Raw genomic sequence first — 17,895 nt, 5'->3', positions numbered from 1 at the left:
GGACCATCGTTGTGGTCCCCATCTGGTGGTCGACCCGGGTAGGGTTTCTGCGAATGAAGTCCGTTCCATGGCTGGACAGCAGATGTCCAGTTAGTGATCGCTGTTGCAGTCCCCCCTCTGGTGTGGTCAACCCGGGTAGGGTGTCTGCAAATGAAGAAGTCCGCTCCATGGCTCGGCAGCGAATGTCCAGATTGGGATGCCGTTGCAGTCCCCCCTCTGGTGGTCGACCCTGGTAGGATGTCTGCAAATGAAGAAGTCCGCTCCATGGCCGGGCAGTGGATGTCCGGATTGGGATCGCCGTTCCTCACCCGTCGTCTGGTCGTCCAGACTGGAAGATCTGGGCAGTAACTTAGGCAGATGTTAACAACGCACACACACTCATGAAATATATCATCACATTTCCTCCCAAATGAGCGGCATTGTGGCACTAACTGATGGTTGTATGGGGAAGTTGTTTATGGCTTTATCACTTTCTACGTACTGAAGAAAATTAAACTAAATGAATGATAGCATAAACAAAATATAGTTATACTGCCTTAATCATCTAATTGGACTGTATTCTATCTACGTCCATGGTCTTGGCAAAATGACCCTATAATGGCATTGTCTAATGTCATATCTAGGGCTTTCCTAATTTGCCGGGTGTTGTTTAGGGTACTATCCTAAGTTGATAACTATATGATAAGTCTACAGCTGTAAGGCACTAGTTTTGGGCAGTCTACAGGGATGACCTATGGACTTCTGAGAAGAAAACTGGTGAGTGCTGTAACTGTAGAGTTAAAGGCCTCAAAATAAATGTTCAACTTTACTAAGGCTGGTATTTTGCTCGGACCTTTAAGTGATCCTAGCATAAATCCTAAATGGATGTTCCGTTGTGCATGTGAGTTTATGCTTACGCAAGCACACATGTCAAGGGAAGGAAACCAAGTATCCTGGCAGATTACAACATGTTCAGAATGAGTCTGACGTAGTCAGGTCATTTTCAGGTCAATGCCTGGATGTCAGTCAGAATTAGTGTCGAGGGAGACTGTAATAGTTTTACTACCAGTCACTGTCTTCCACTATTGTAGTGGCAGTATGTATGAATATGTCTACTTCATAGCTATGTTATCCACAGATGAGCTAACCTTATGACGGAAGTACTCTAAGTATTAGACCAGTCGTACGTGGTGTGATCGTGGTTCATGACACTAATAACTTTTCTCCTGAATGGAGGGTTCTATTTATTAGTTGCATGTGTAACCATTGGAAGAGTGCAATGGAGATTCCCTTCCCCGTGTTACACTCTGAGTAACTCCTATGTCACTGTTATCAAAAGCAATTTAACTTGTGAGGTTACTAATCCTCTTACTGAGTGTTGCTGGACTGACTGTGGTATTGGTACTCAAGGGGTCCAGTTGTCCTACCGATTTATTCTGAAATGTTATCCTACAGGAATACATGATTAGAGCATTTTACTAGTTGTCGTGTAGTGACTACTACACATGGCAAGGAATGATTATTGTTGCCATTTGTTTTGGAGGTGGACACGTCCACGGGACTTCCTTTACGACCAGTGTGGTACACCTCAGTACTATCTTAGATGTGTTCTAAGATAATCCCCGTCTAGGGGCCTGTCTGCTCCTCACTGTTCTCAAATGGGAGTTTACAACTAGATTTGATTTATGCTCTGGCGGCGTCGTACGGTGTTGTCCATAGTCTCGACCCCCCCCACCGACCTCGATAAGGCTCATCATGGGTCTGGGCCCCCTTTGTGTCTCGGAACCCCCCCCCCCCCCCCCAGCGTGGGGTATTGGTATACAAGGCGCAAACTAAAAGTTTGGATCCTATGTACGAGTTGTCAGTGGCCGCGTTATTATGAGAGTGGCTGTAACCTTTCAACCAAATCTCCTGGTGTTTGTGCTTCAACACCCTCAGTGGCTGTCGAGGTCTGCCAGTCACCACCGCGTCCGCGTGTGGCAACCTCTTCAGTACCTGCAAACTGAGACGAGGGTATCGGTCTGTGATATCGCAAAGTGTTTCACCAATGGGAGTCATCGGGTCAGTTGCTGGACTGACGCCATTAGTGTCATTGTAAGGGTTGATAGTCCCCCACAAAGCAGAAGGTGTGTCATCGGAAGCAGAGTATACTCTGCGCATCGATGTTTTTCTTGCTGAGACGGCCGCAGTGTTTGCGGAAGTGTCCGAAGGGCAAGAGAAGTTCATCTCAACTACCGTATTGCACGACTGCAAGGAGGAGGGAAGTTGCTCATTCACAAAGACAGCTGGCTCGAAATCATGAAAATAATTGTCGTTTCAGATTGGCTGATGGAATGTGTCGAGATATCGTGATATCTCTTTGGATCGGATTCTGCACCAAGTGTTTTCTGAACGTCTTTTTCCCAAGGGGTGCTTTCGACAGATACCCCTCGTGAATGACTGCGTTGCAGCTAGCGTTAGGGGAGGACAGTGTGGTCGGTGGAGAAGGCACTGTAGCCTGTGACCATACCTGGTTGGTTTTCCAATCCATCAATGGGAGTAACCGATCCATCAAGTTTGCTTCAAGTAGCAGGGGTACAGTTTCGAGGCTGGTAACATACACAGGGTGGACGAGCGATACGTCCTGGAAGTGTAGTTTCAGCATGACTCTCAATCACTCGTCTGAGTGACCCCTCGAAGTATAGTGTTGCATCGTTCCACCTTTAACCAACGTTTAGTTGGCTTCAAAGCCCTTTTAGATCATCAAACAATGTTTGAGAGATGAGTGATATTGTCGCACCCGAATCAATTAGCGCATGACAAGTTAAGCAGTCCTCCAGGACTGTTTCCAGGTATGGGCATTTCAATTCGTGTTTAGTGGACATATTCCCCACAAAGTGGAGTGGTCGTTCGCAATGATGTGATGTGTCAATTCTGTTCAAGGTGGAAGCAGATCAACTTTTCCGATTATGAGAGGGCTTGGCTTTAATGAAGCGTTTGACCTTTTTCTTCGCAACCTTTGTATCAGAGTCTATAGACAAAGCCCCTGGGCTTGTTTCTTGATCAAGCGGGCCCTGGATAGGGTCTTGAGTGAGAATTGAATTTTAACTTCCTTGCTATGGGTGTTATTTCCTGCAGACCTGGTGTCCGGTAATTGCCTGTCTAGTCCTTGTGACTTATCTTTACCCTTTTTTTCAAATGTTTCTCGCTTTAGTTCTTCATGTAGTGGATCTTTGGTCTACGTTTTTATCATCCTTCAACCCTTTGTTACCCTTGTGCTCTGACACTGTGTGGGTTGGGTGCAGGAACGTAATGAACAGGTCGATTGTAGCGGTAGTCGTTTTGATGGCGATGTACTTTACAGTTATTTCGACCGCGGAGGTTATTGGAATCATAGTTTCGTGGTAGAAACTGTTGTTGTGCCTCATCTCTTAACGCTCCAATACCTGATAATGCACCCTCTAACTGGAGTGAGTGCTCCTGGTCAAACTTCAAAACCGAGTGGTCAGGGCTCTTAGTGTTGCGAGCTTTTGATGCCTCAAAAGATGTGCTTGCAAGCTCTCTGAGTTGTAAGATAGGCAAGCCAATGTGGGCTGCAGGGCCCACGTAGGTAATGAAGGTAGGATACATGTTTGACAGGAACATTTGTTTAAATGGTAACAGGTGTTCCATGCCTGTTTCAGTGAGTAGGCCAAAGTAAGCTGAACAAAGCCTATGATAGTAAGCTTGTGGGTGTTCGTTCCGAGCTTGTTTGACCATGTTAGCCAGTGAGCTATCGTGTTTGCGAGTCGCAGAACCACTGAATTCTCATTTCAAAGCTGTGGCAAGTTTAGCGTAGTCATTTAGCACGTGTTGCTGTTGTAGGCGAATGAACCTTGTCACGTGTCTATTCGACATTCTCTTCAACAGGTAAAACCTGTCAGAACCCGTAGCATTCGGGTAGCCATCCAACTCGTAATGTCAGCTAGGAATGTCTCAGTATGGTTTGGCTGACCTGGAACGGGGTCAAAGGTGGGGAAATTCTTGACGAGTTTGTCAAGGTATTCCGCGTCAAGCGGGCGGAGAGGGTGGGCTTCATCCTGTGGGGAAAGTGGGGACGAAAGGCCAAGAGGAGAAGCCAAGCTTTGGCTTTGTTGGCCAAGAGGTGCCATATTACTCAGTGCCGAATGGCCAAGAGGAGAAGACTGAGGGACACTTAATGGAGGCAATGTCTGAAACCTATCATCTTCACTCCTTTGAGTGCAGGGCTCCTGTTGCTTGGATGGGTATTCACGCTGTGGAGCGTGACCATTCTGGATTTCCTCCAGTTTGTACCTAAGGGTGGTATTCTGCTGCATTGCAGAGTCCACTTGAGCGCTTAGAGTACTGATTTTGGACACGTGAGTGTCACACTTGTTCCATTCAGTCTCAAACTTATCTGTCATGGTTTGCAGATAGAGGTCTTGAGTACGGAGCGAAAGATTCAGTGATGAGATTTCTTCCTCTTGCTTAGAAATCAAGATTTCCATCTTCATCACCCGAGTTCTAGCATCATTCATTTGGTCAGTGACTTCAATGAGTACTGCTGATTTGTCATACAACTTAGTCATTGTGTTCACTAATTGATTGTCTTCAGTCTGCAGAATTTTGAATAGAACCGTGTTACTCTGAGTAACGTTCAACAAAACTGCCTGCATGTTATCAAATTGCACACTCCTATTTTTAGATAACTCAACAGATTTATCTAGTTTGGAGTGGACTACCTCGTATTTAGTTTTGGCTAAATCGAGTTGTTCCTGGAGACAACTATTTTGTTGAAGAGTTTGTGCTCGTTCATTGTCATAAGTATTTGCAATTACTTTCAATTGTTCAGATTTCAAACACAGTTCCTCGACTAGCAGAATGTTTTCATTTCCTGCTTTTGTCAGAAGTTGCTCAGTTCTCTCCACCTGTCCCCTCATGTTAGCCATGTCTTGGCACATGCTTCAGCTGTGCACTGTGGTATTGGACTGATGCCACATTTTTAATGGAGATACATCAGTGCAAAATTGGGGAGAACCGTCACAAAGCCTGTGTTTGATGGTTGGTTTTGGAGAGCGTTCGCAATTTCGGCTGTTTTTTTCGCTTATGGCATAATTAGGGTTGGTATCGCTGCTGAGGTCAGAGATCAATCCTTTTATGGGTGGAGGTTCACTAATTAGCGGAGGAGTGAAAGTAACCAGTTAATTTCTGGGTGCAACATTCAGACTTTCACTGAAGTAGCAGTAGTATAACACAATCATCCAAACCGGAAAATGTAGGCTACATTAGTCCTAGAGATAACTGAGCAAAGATTGACAAGCGGTCATATTTAGCTAACTCTCAGCTGACAGAAACAACAATATGAATGATCTAATAGCAATTACTATTTACAATTCATCACATCACGGGTGAGCTCACCATTTATCAAAATAATTGAATAAATCACATTCTAAAAATTGTAGTAATCCGCAAATGTGTAGTTGGTGTGAGCCACTATGTTTTTCTTAGAGTCAACCAAAGATAATAAGAGGAGACAAGATGACTTTGGTCTGTTTTCCATATGCATGTTGAAGGGGGGTGTGTCGTCTATGATCATTCACTTCCCTTCATTCACTTCCGGGAAGTTTACTTGAAAGATGATTGAACCATTCCTTCACTTCATTATATCATTTTTGGTCTGACAGATTGTTTTTCTTCTCACCTTTATTTAACCAGGTAGGCAAGTTGAGAACAAGTTCTGGAATGGTAGATTTGCAGTGGAAGAATGTGCAAAGTAGAAATAAAAAATAATGGGGTGCAAAGGAGCAAAATAAATAAATATGATGTTTACTGTCACTCCCTCTCCTGCTTCCTCCCTCCCTCCTGCACTCAACATCGTCGGCCTACTAACCACCTGTCCTGGCAACTGTTATATACGCACACCTGTTCCCCATCATTATGCACACCTGGTAATTTTGTCCGAGATTACTTCCCTTTTATATAGCCCTCAGTTGACATCAGTCATTAAGTAGTATTGTTCTCTCACGTTCTGTACGCTTATTATGTTGGGTCATCGGTATCATTTCTTTATTACACTCACCTTCTGCACCTGGTTCCTGACTCCCAGCGTATATGTTACATTTACATGACACCCAGAATGCATTGTATAATGTCAACAAACATGGCGCCACTGGCAAATAGCTTAGCATTAGCTCATCATAATCAGTGCAACCTTCAAAAAAGTATTATACACACATCATAGGTGTCCATTACAATCTATGCAATAATCAGAATGCATTATGTCACCAGTACTTGAAAAAAATGAAAAAACCTCTAAATACATTATGCTCCATACATATATACAGTATGCTAGAGTAGAAACAACACGATATACAGAAAATAAGGTACTTACTTTGATAGGAATGCACACATATCCAAAGTTATTATTTGTAAGGAAAACATCAAACAACGCGAACGCCAGCCAGAGGATATGCCACAGGGAAAATGTTAGTGCAAGACTGCACAAATGTCTGCATGCTTGATCTGCAGAAACACTGGGAAAGTGCTTGGCCTTGGGCTCTCCTGAAGACAGAAGTTTGTCCGGCTCAGTAAAGCCGCAAACATAAACTACGTGCAACAGTGAAATGGGCTACTTCTATGTGAAGTAATAAGGAGGTGGAACACACCTCAATTCATACTGTTGTTCAGAAAATACAACTTGTTAGAAAATAATTTGAAATTCACAAGTTGAAACAGCCTATAAATAATTAGCAGGCAGCATGGGATAATTGTCCTGTGCGTAACCATCACATTTTGTAACAGTGACTGCATTCTGACACCAAGTGTAACAAAACAACTCAAGCTGGGGCGACCGTTAGAGATATTTGGAACTCACACATGGAAAGGTTACGTGATGAATAAGACTGAACGAGATTAAAGGTCATTCAATAATAAATATTGTGCTGCACCTTTAACCAATAGCCTAACAAATGAACAACTCTTGAAAAGATACAATAAATGTCTTTGTTATCCTCTATTTCAAATTTCAACCAGTCAAGCCCGAGCAGCCTGTCTAGTCACTCTCTCCCAACACAATTTCCTTCACAGTTCACTCCTTACATTTTTTTTCATTCCCAAGGGAAAGGTTTGGAAACAAGAACAAAAAAAACACATACCTCAACTATACATTCAAACACATAATCAGCAAATCCTCCATATAACTCATCTCATAGGACTAATAGTACTGAATAACTATTTTTACTTGCACACAATATAGCTGGGTCGCCCCATCCTGTCCCTAAGGGTCCACTGCCCTGCAGCGCCACAACCCAACACACCCCACTCAGCTTTATGATCTTAGTGAAACATTCATTCATTCGTTTCTTCGCCGCAATAAATGCTTGGTTGCACAGTTCCTTCAGATAACAGTTTGCAGAATCAACATTTCCAAGCAAATAAAAACAAGGAGAAACGACAATCTGTAGACATGCTGAGATAAAATAACATACTCTTTGCCAGAATTCAGCCAGCCTTCACAAGACGTTTGCATCAGAATCAACATTTCTAAGCAAACTAAAACAAAAAGGGACAACCTGTAGACATGCTGAGATAAAATAACATACTCTTTGCCAGAATGCAGCCAGCCTTGTTACTTCCATCAATGTAATTGTCTGCATCATTTCCAATCCCCCATATATGTTTTTGGTATATAGATATCCATATACATACACATATGCATACATATACACAAATATACAGACACATACCTATATAGAAGGCTGGTTGAATATGTCCCCTTTTGTGTTTTACACCTCCAGCAGAGGAATGACATTTCTTAGTGCATGTAATTCAGTTTCACCGACGTACAGTACATTCGTTACCTGCAGCAATTTATGTCTGAGATGATACGGACATGACTGGGCATTCAAACATATCTGTATCCATTCATCATCATCAATAACTTCTAACAGGTCTTCCTCACATCTTTGTTTTACATGTTTTGTATCATTCACTGATATTGCTAATATGCTGCAAAATTCTCCTGAGCTCCGTAGACGGGTCTTCCCTGGCTGTCTGATCCTGCTTAGATATGATGAGGTTAGTGTTGTGTACTGACTGCACTAGAGGGCTACATCCCACAGGGAACTGCGGTGCGGTCAGCATTTTTCATGCTGCGGACAGGAGCAGGCGGTCAGACAGATGACTTTGGGATGAAAATATTGTTGTTCACCCAAAGCTTATTTGGAAACATTAGTCTACCTACTGTATGAAAAGGACATATTTTTTGCATTACTCACACACTCAGAATTCGCTGCTTCAACTTCAGTAGCCTGCCTCTTCTAGTTGGGCATGAGAGTTCAAGTGTGCCTTGTATGTGTGGTCTAACTGAAATAGAATATGCTGCCTACATGGCCGGAGAATCATGTGGCAGTTAACTTGAATATGAAATTTACTTAAATCCAATTAGACTGTAGTCTACCACAGTGTCTGTAAATAAATATTGCTAATGGAACGGTGTGGAGGGCGCTCAACCAATGTGAGTCCAAGTACAATAACAACAAAGTAATCATAATTGAAAAGGAAAGAGCACAAGGTGCATATAGGTTAGGCTAGTATGGGGAGCGAGCTTTGTGCCTTTTCATTTTCAATAAATATTCATTACCCATTTATTTGTCTTTGCCTGCAAATCGGCCTCCTAAAAGATAGGCAATTTCCAAAGGACCTATGCAAAACGTAGCAAGTGTTGCGGTCAGTCATTCTTGCTGCTTTCAGTTCAGTAGCCATACCCGCGAGATCAGGTGTGCGTTTGGTCTCAAATAGAGTAGGCTATAGCCTATGCATGAGGGGATAAGCACAGAGCAGTTATCTTTCCAAGGAAATGTACCTCCTAAATAGGCCTATTAATAGGCTATAGTTTACTACATTTCCTAGAAATAGGCCTAAATATTTATTTTCCATATTTCTTTGTCTGAAAATCTTCCCACTCCTAAAAGGTAGGCTTTATAAATAGCTCAAGAGAAAGTCTCACCAACTCTGCTCTCTTCAAACCTCATCTAGCATATTGGCTGATATAGCCCTGTAATACAATATAAGGGCCATGTGAGAACTTCTGTTAATTTAACCTTTAACTTAAGTTATTTTTGCTCATTTGATATTGCCTATAGGTCGCAAAATTGCTGAGACCATGGCTGGGTTTGGGACCAGTTCTTCTGGTAGGGGGTGGGAGTTGGACAGAAAGCCAGCAGGTACAGGTGGGAGTGGGATGACGAGATCGTTCCCACAGACCTCTACTGTGCACCATGGCAGTGAAGCATTTAAAGCATAAGCTGTTTGTTACTGTGTCAGTGTGAAAAGTAGATAATTAGCTAGGGAAAGTGACCGATCAAATCAAATCCAATTTTATTTGTCACATACATGGTTAGCAGATGTTAATGCGAGTGTAGCGAAATGCTTGTGCTTCTAGTTCCGACAATGCAGTGATAACCAACAAGTAATCTAACTAACAATTCCAAAACTACTGTCTTATACACAGTGTAAGGGGATAAGGAATATGTACATAAGGATATATGAATGAGTGATGTTACAGAGCAGCATACAGTAGATGGTATCGAGTACAGTATATACATATGAGATGAGTGTGTAGACAAAGTAAACAAAGTGGCATAGTTAAAGTGGCTAGTGATACATGTATTACATAAGGATGCAGTCGATGATGTAGAGTACAGTATATACATATGCATATGAGATTAATAATGTAGGGTAAGTAACATTATATAAGGTAGCATTGTTTAAAGTGGCTAGTGATATATTTACATCATTTCCCATCAATTCCCATTATTAAAATGGCTGGAGTTGGGTCAGTGTCAATGACAGTGTGTTGGCAGCAGCCACTCAATGTTAGTGGTGGCTGTTTAACAGTCTGATGGCCTTGAGATAGAAGCTGTTTTTCAGTCTCTCGGTCCCAGCTTTGATGCACCTGTACTGACCTCGCCTTCTGGATGATAGCGGGGTGAACAGGCAGTGGTTCGGGTGGTTGATGTCCTTGATGATCTTTATGGCCTTCCTGTAACATCGGGTGGTGTAGGTGTCCTGGAGGGCAGGTAGTTTGCCCCCGGTGATGCGTTGTGCAGTCCTCACTACCCTCTGGAGAGCCTTACGGTTGAGGGCGGAGCAGTTGCCGTACCAGGCGGTGATACAGCCCGCCAGGATGCTCTCGATTGTGCATCTGTAGAAGTTTGTGAGTGCTTTTGGTGACAAGCCGAATTTCTTCAGCCTCCTGAGGTTGAAGAGGCACTGCTGCGCCTTCTTCACGACGCTGTCAGTGTGAGTGGACCAATTCAGTTTGTCTGTGATGTGTATGCCGAGGAACTTAAAACTAGCTACCCTCTCCACTACTGTTCCATCGATGTGGATAGGGGGGGTGTTCCCTCTGCTGTTTCCTGAAGTCCACAATCATCTCCTGAGTTTTGTTGACGTTGAGTGTGAGGTTATTTTCCTGACACCACACTCCGAGGGCCCTCACTTCCTCCCTGTAGGCCGTCTCATCGTTGTTGGTAATCAAGCCTACCACTGTTGTGTCGTCCGCAAACTTGATGATTGAGTTGGAGGCGTGCGTGGCCACGCAGTCATGGGTGAACAGGGAGTACAGGAGAGGGCTCAGAACGCACCCTTGTGGGGCCCCCGTGTTGAGGATCAGTGGGGAGGAGATGTTGTTGCCTACCCTCACCACCTGGGGGCGGCCCGTCAGGAAATCCAGTACCCAGTTGCACAGGGCGGTGTCGAGACCCAGGGTCTCGAGCTTGATGACGAGCTTGGAGGGTACTATGGTGTTGAATGCCGAGCTGTAGTCGATGAACAGCATTCTCACATAGGTATTCCTCTTGTCCAGGTGGGTTAGGGCAGTGTGCAGTGTGGTTGAGATTGCATCGTCTGTGGACCTATTTGGGTGGTAAGCAAATTGGAGTGGGTCTAGGGTGTCAGGTAGGGTGGAGGTGATATGGTCCTTGACTAGTCTCTCAAAGCACTTCATGATGACGGAAGTGAGTGCTATGGGGCGGTAGTCGTTTAGCTCAGTTACCTTAGCTTTCTTGGGAACAGGAACAATGGTGGCCCTCTTGAAGCATGTGGGAACAGCAGACTGGTATAGGGATTGATTGAATATGTCCGTAAACACACCGGCCAGCTGGTCTGCGCATGCTCTGAGGGCGCGGCTGGGGATGCCGTCTGGGCCTGCAGCCTTGCGAGGGTTAACACGTTTAAATGTCTTACTCACCTCGGCTGCAGTGAAGGATAGACCGCATGTTTTCGTTGCAGGCTGTGTCAGTGGCACTGTATTGTCCTCAAAGCGGGCAAAAAAGTGATTTAGTCTGCCTGGGAGCAAGACATCCTGGTCCGTGACTGGGCTGGGTTTCTTCTTGTAGTCCGTGATTGACTGTAGACCCTGCCACATGCCTCTTGTGTCTGAGCCATTGAATTGAGATTCCACTTTGTCTCTGTACTGACGCTTAGCTTGTTTAATAGCCTTGCGGAGGGAATAGCTGCATTGTTTATATTCGGACATGTTACCAGACACCTTGCCCTGATTAAAAGCAGTGGTTCGCGCTTTCAGTTTCACGCGAATGCTGCCATCAATCCACAGTTTCTGGTTTGGGAATGTTTTTATCGTTGCTATGGGAACGACATCTTCGACGCACGTTCTAATGAACTCGCACACAGAATCAGCGTATTCGTCAATATTTCCATCTGACGCAATACGAAACATGTCCCAGTCCACGTGATGGAAGCAGTCTTGGAGTCTAGAGTCAGCTTGGTCTGACCAGCGTTGGACAGACCTCAGCGTGGGAGCCTCTTGTTTTAGTTTCTACCTGTAGGCAGGGATCAGCAAAATGGAGTCGTGGTCAGCTTTCCCGAAAGGGGGGCGGGGCAGGGCCTTATATGCATTGCGGAAGTTAGAGTAACAATGATCCAAGGTTTTACCACCCCTGGTTGCGCAATCGATATGCTGATAAAATTTAGGGAGTCTTGTTTTCAGATTAGCTTTGTTAAAATCCCCAGCTACAATGAATGCAGCCTCCGGATAAATGGTTTCCAGTTTGCAAAGAGTTAAATAAAGTTCGTTCAGAGCCATCGATGTGTCTGCTTGGGGCTGTGATTATAATCGAAGAGAATTCTCTTGGAAGATAATGCGGTCTACATTTGATTGTGAGGAATTCTAAATCAGGTGAACAGAAGGATTTGAGTTCCTGTATGTTTCCTTCATCACACCATGTCCCGTTAGTCATGAGGCATACACCCCCGCCACTCTTCTTACCAGAGAGATGTATGTTTCTGTCGGCGCGATGCGTGGAGAAACCCGTTGGCTGCACCGCCCTGGATAGCGTCTTCCCAGTAAGCCATGTTTCCGTGAAGCAGAGAACGTTGCAGTCTCTGATGTCCCTCTGGAATGCCACCCTTGCTCGGATTTCGTCAACCTTGTTGTCGAGAGACTGGACATTGGCAAGAAGAATGCTGGGAAGTGGTGCGCAATGTGCCCTTTTTCGGAGTCTGACCAGAACACCGCCGCGTTTCCCTCTTTTTCGGAGTCGTTTCCTTGGGTCGCTGCATGCGATCCATTCCGTTGTCCTGTTTGTAAGGCAGAACACAGGATCCGCGTCGCGGAAAACATATTCTTGGTCGTACTGATGGTGAGTTGACGCTGATCTTATATTCAGTAGTTCTTCTCGACTGTATGTAATGAAACCTAAGATGACCTGGGGTACTAATGTAAGAAATAACACGTAAAAAAAAAAAAAAAACTGCATAGTTTCCTAGGAACGCGAAGCGAGGCGGCCATCTCAGTCGGCGCCGGAAGTGACGTTTCATTGCCAAACAAAAAAAACCTCACATTGCACTGAAAAAAACTTGTCTTCCCAACTGCTCAGAGGAATCCGCATGGTCCTAAAGTCCACCGCGGCCACTTTTTTTGTATCATATTGCAATGATAGAATTGGGGGGGACAAAAATGATATTTCTGAATGTGGGGGGGACATGACCCTCCTGTCCCCAGTGAAAGTTGCACCCCTGTGCATGGGAATACTTGGGAAAAGATTTACAAATTAAAATCACATGGAGCTAATGTTCTGGTGTTTTTACAGTCTTATGTCCAACAATGAAAATGCAAAAAAATAAAAAAAATGTTCTTTTTTTTTGCTCAAACTTGGCACACGGGCCGGGCCGCCAGTTGGGAGATCCCTGCCTTAGAAGCTTAGACATAATATAATAATATATATATTTTTTTGCATTTTCATTGTTGGACATAAGATTGTAAAAACACCAGAACATCAGCTCCATGTGGATCTTGGGCCAAAAGCACATTTTCAACCTTCAGCTGGGAACAGAAACTTGTATTGTTTTTAAATAGCACAAACACACAAGTATTTACTGACATGAAGTCAATGTTGAGTTCTCACCGTTCATGTGTTGAGAAGCAGACCAGAACTGAGATAATGATGAGCAATGACAGCTCACCACCAGAGGAAATAACTATCAAGATGATAGCAAAGGCATCTGAAAATATATGCATTTAGATTTAGGACATATGTTTCAGACAATTTCCTGATACGGTATCTGACCTCACATAGGGTGGAGCGCCATGAGTTTGGCAAGCGAGACTAGTCCTCAAATAACACTGCATATGACTTGTATTTAAAAGCACTTTAGTCTTATTGACAAAATTCTAATTCCAACCCATTGGTTCAGCTTTGAGGGTAACCTCTGATCCATTCAGACTCCCACCACCTGTGCTAACCATAATAAAGGCTTTGTATGAGGAGGAAGGGTTGAGCTCTCTTAGAACCACCCTCCTCTTTCCCAGCTCAGCAGTCACAACTGTAAAATTGGGACACAGCAACTGCAGTTTGAGGTTACATGTTTATTTATTTAACCAGGCGAGTCAGTTGGGAATAAACACTGGAAACACTTTAATTGGATAGTCCATCTGAAGATGCTCCACTAACTATCTAACCTCAACCCTAGCTCTAACACTAACTTTAACCATTATCCTAACCCTTATTCTAAACCTAACCACAACCTTAGAAAGCAGTTGGTTATCAACAGCAAGTTTGTTGATCGTATGAGCATCTGTAGAGAGTCTAGACTATCCATATACAGTGTGACCTAAATACTTATTTACAATGACAGCCTGGCAAAATAAGGCTTTTGCATGAACTGTCAGTCATCTATAGCTGTATCATCAACAGCATCGCAATAAGCATCTTTCCACATTTGGTGTTTCCCTGCTCATCCCAGTAGAAGACCTGGTAGCTCCGCACGATCCCATTCCTCTGGCATAGCGGAGATTCCTCCCAGGTAAGCTCAATACGAGAATGCAACGTCTCCCGCAACCTCAGATTTGGGGAGGCAGATGGGGCTGCCAGAAACAACAGAGAACATTGAGGACTTATATGGATTAAATGGCAATAAAAAAAGTGTCGATTACCATATCAATTACATAATGTCATAAACCTAATAGTGTTCTGATTTTTTGGTATCGTCATGCTGACAAAGAGCTATAATATAAATAGAATAGATTAAGCTTATTGCAAATGGTGGAAGCAGTATGCGGAGGTGTAATTTGCTCTATGTCTCCAATAGAGGGAAGCATTGTACCACCTTTCATCAGTATGTTTTGCAGCTGATTCGCACCTCATTGACTCAAAGGAAGCCTGCAACACCTCCTTTGATATTGTAAAGATCGTACAAAGTCCAAGGTGTAAGGGTTAGTGTTTACCGACTCACCCTTTTGTCTAGAGTACGCCTCGACGGTTTGAGGAAGGCCAAGTCCGTCCTTATACCTAGGATATACAGAGATCCCATAGGGATTGTATGGCTCGATGCTCTCTGTAGACAAGAAGAAAGAGATAAGAGTGGATTCAAGTCCTTAAGCTCATAGCATGTGGACAAATCCTGCAAAGAAAAAGTCTGCACAAATCAACCCAAACAACAAACTAGAGAACACACTCACATGCTGATACCGTAGATGCAATTAAATTAAAACGTCATTGTCCCTGCAGATAAATTAATTGTGCAGCCAGGAGAATTGCATATAAAATAAGTACATAGTCCTCCAACAAACTTCTAACACAGAACTGGAGACATGACAGGTGAATGAAAGAAACCACAGTATGTATGAATACCTTATAACTGACATAAACCCTACCTGATATTAGAGTGCTGGATTGATTCCTGTCAATGTGGTCAAACAAGATGAGGGAAGGGTCCATTTTCCACAATGGCCTCCACTCCACCACATAGCCTGTGACACTGGATGAATGTATGCTTGTCGACTGGACCAGTAGTGATCTCTCATCATGAGGAAGGACATTGACGTCAGAGACTGCTGCCAGAACTGGGGACAGATGCAGATATTTACCACACAATATGTCACAGGTAAGCTTAAAGACACAGATTGAGTCCCAAATGACATCATATTCCCTGTAAAGTGCACATAGGACTCAAAGGTAGTGCACTATATAGGGAATAGGGTGTTTGGGATGCTGACATAACACACAGAACACCTTCTGTTTATACATAAATTCTGATTTCTGAATTGACCCCTAGCCTAGATCAGAGAAATGCATAGGTGGAAGAAATATGTTGACATTTCCACCCAACCAATCAGATGAAGCTATTACCATAATGCTAATATACAGGTGCAGTATATGCAATCCTCTCAGATCTACAGGAGTGGTAAGGGTTGATTTGGAATTCAGCAACAGGGATATTTACTTTTCAACCTGTACTGAAAGTGCTCTATCTTGAAAAATGTACTACTGACATACTATTGGGATTTTACAGTGGACTAATGAACCAAATGATAAAAGATTGAGTCAAATATATTTTTATACACAATCTATCTAATAATAAAGCTTTACCTCTGTGTTGAAACCCCTCCACCTCAGTAGGGGCTGGATGTCCCTGCAGCGTTCCCAGCACCGAGGAACACTTCCCTTGCCCCCCTGGCAAGCCAGAAAACAGTGGCTATCCAATGTGACGCACAACTGTCCCTTTGTCATGAGTTGTCTCTGGCGCGAGACAACACAGGACAGGATCTTGCCATTGGCATGGAACTGCTTCGATGGCTACAAAAGGAAGAAAGGAGATGAAGGAGGAAAGGCAAATTGTGTACCACTGTCACAGGAAATATTCAAGTTTGTGACGTGTCAGGTTTGAGTGTGTTCTGTGTGTTGTTCTTACCTTCCAAAACAAGTATACACCGAGATGCTTTTGCCTCTGCTCCCTAGATACCTTCATCCAAGAGTCGCGTGGTCCGGTGGGAGCCGAAAAGAAGCAGAAGTGGCCATTTTGAAACTCATCAAATGTCTGTGCCTCTCAGTTGTGTGAGGAGAAGAGGAGAATTCTTCCAGACTCGACAGGTGTAGGCTAGAAATTCACTACCAAAGAGCTAGTAAAATACATAGTCAATACATACAGCTCTACCAGAGCTGTAAAAAAAGTGGGACATTTCATTAGCATAGAGTGAAAAGCAAGCCCAATGAATGGAAGAATAAGAAATAGATGAAAAGATTTGTCCCATGGGAGTGATAAATGACGTTACATTAAACAGAACTGATGCAGGACATACCCCTCTTAAGCGTAACTGCAGTATTGCTGTTACTCCATTCGCTCCATGGACTCTGGTGATACCCGACCCGTAGCTGGATGTGGTACTCTGTCCCGTGGAGCAGACGACACACCTCCATGGTTCTCTGGCGCATTAAGCGGGGCATTGGGACCTAACACACATGCACACACACACACACACACACAATAATGTAATCATTTTTATGGTTACCTAGTACAGTTGGTATGATCATTTATTGTTAATGTTGTTTAATCCAAATCATTTTTGCTCAAACGGTTGCAGTATGTGGACACTTAGGAAATGGACATTCTCTTACTGGTTCTTCACTCCACTGCTTGCTGTTTGCGGTTTTCAGTCGCACCTCCAAGGTCACAATGGTCACCCACGCTTGCTGTTCAGAGAGACCCCAGCTGAGCCTTAGGCAGCCATATCTTCTTGGCTCTGCTTGGACCTTCGGAACTTTTGGAGGGTCAACCTTGGCTACAATATGAGAGTTATATTAAAACTCCTATGATGTGAATAGCTTCATCTCAATACAATGCCACAAAGTACTTGTACATAAGGTTCTGTCTTTTAGGTTTAAAGAATACAGTGAGCTTCAGAATATATATATCTTTACAGTGTCTGTATTAAGACAGCTTCAGAGTCACAAGTGACACCAAGTCAGCGTGACTGAGGCTGTCCTAATATGGACACCATATCCTGTAAATCACAGCCCAAATCACTACTTCCTTACCTGACTCCATTGGCTCCAGAAGCAAAGGTGTTGAGGTGGCTTGACCCAAGGCATTCACCACCTTGACATATATTTCTATCTCTGAGAAGAGAACAAAACCAGTACGTGGTATACTTTAGTGATGTACCCCTGGCGGCAGCATGTACGTGTTGCTCTCTGGTAAATCTTGAGCAAATAACAGCAAATAACAGTTATGCATCTTCCACTTTAAGTTCTTTGGATAACCTCCACACCTATGCATAGTGATATTAGTAGGTTGTCACAGAAAGTATCTTTGAAGTAACATCTAAACAGGTTCTCTTTGGATAACCTCCACACATCTGCAGGCATTTATAGTACAGTGGCCCTAAGTGGCAAAGTAGGTAGATTGTCCAAGAAAGCATTCAATAAATAGCATCGTAATTACAATATACATTTGACATGTAAATGTATATTTAAAAAATACAACATATTCACTTCTTCTCTACCAATTTGTTACCTGATCTCAGTGTAAAGAGTGTACTGTGTGGACAGGTGGGTGTCCTGTCGTAGGTCCCATTGGCACGAGAGGGTTTCCAGTTTGGTAAGGTTAGTCAGGCAGCTAAGGTGCTGGAACTAAAGA

General features: G+C 43.6%; 1 pseudogene; it reads right to left on the bottom strand.

Annotated features, from left to right (window-relative positions):
• Window positions 1-16,676, bottom strand: part of LOC123997279 — a 34,472-nt pseudogene extending 17,796 nt beyond the window's left edge.
• Window positions 16,677-17,895: the final 1,219 nt, after the last annotated feature.

Source organism: Oncorhynchus gorbuscha, linkage group LG15 (genome assembly GCF_021184085.1).
Source record: "Oncorhynchus gorbuscha isolate QuinsamMale2020 ecotype Even-year linkage group LG15, OgorEven_v1.0, whole genome shotgun sequence".
NCBI classification, from domain to species: Eukaryota; Metazoa; Chordata; class Actinopteri; order Salmoniformes; family Salmonidae; genus Oncorhynchus; species Oncorhynchus gorbuscha.
This window is presented reverse-complemented; position numbering and strand designations above follow the sequence as displayed.